The sequence below is a fragment of the Penaeus monodon genome, chromosome 25 (genome assembly GCF_015228065.2).
Source record: "Penaeus monodon isolate SGIC_2016 chromosome 25, NSTDA_Pmon_1, whole genome shotgun sequence".
Classification (NCBI taxonomy): domain Eukaryota; kingdom Metazoa; phylum Arthropoda; class Malacostraca; order Decapoda; family Penaeidae; genus Penaeus; species Penaeus monodon.
Genome location: NC_051410.1, coordinates 4410972 through 4411468, shown reverse-complemented (window position 1 = coordinate 4411468; position 497 = coordinate 4410972).

The following is a 497-nucleotide window of genomic DNA, read 5'->3' as shown; positions in this document are numbered from 1 at the left end:
GAAACTTTGCGTTCTCTTTCTATTTAAATGGCGGCAGGGTTTCATTTCAACAATACCATTGCTACAATTAACACGATGTACTTCAAATCTCTTCAATAAATACTTAGAAAGTCCAAGTTTACTACTTTACACAAAAGAAAAATAAATTTCCACTGATGATCACAGGCTATTAACATTTACTAACATCATTAACAGTGGACACAAATTCAACTTGAAGAAAAAAAAATATGTACATAGATATGCAAAGAAATCTACATTGTGTCTGCAATATTCTCCAAAGCCTTGCAATTAGAGACCCCTTGCAGAAGTTTGTTAATCAAAGAGTGTTATCGAGATGCAGAGATAATGACGGAAATGCGAGGGTTCTAATCTATAATCCTTTTAATTATAAAAATGATTATAGGAAAAAAATATAGTAGTAGTTGTACTGTTCATAAATAATGCAAATATGATGATATATTTTTTCCGTTTTATTATTCATATGGTTTATCTTAACG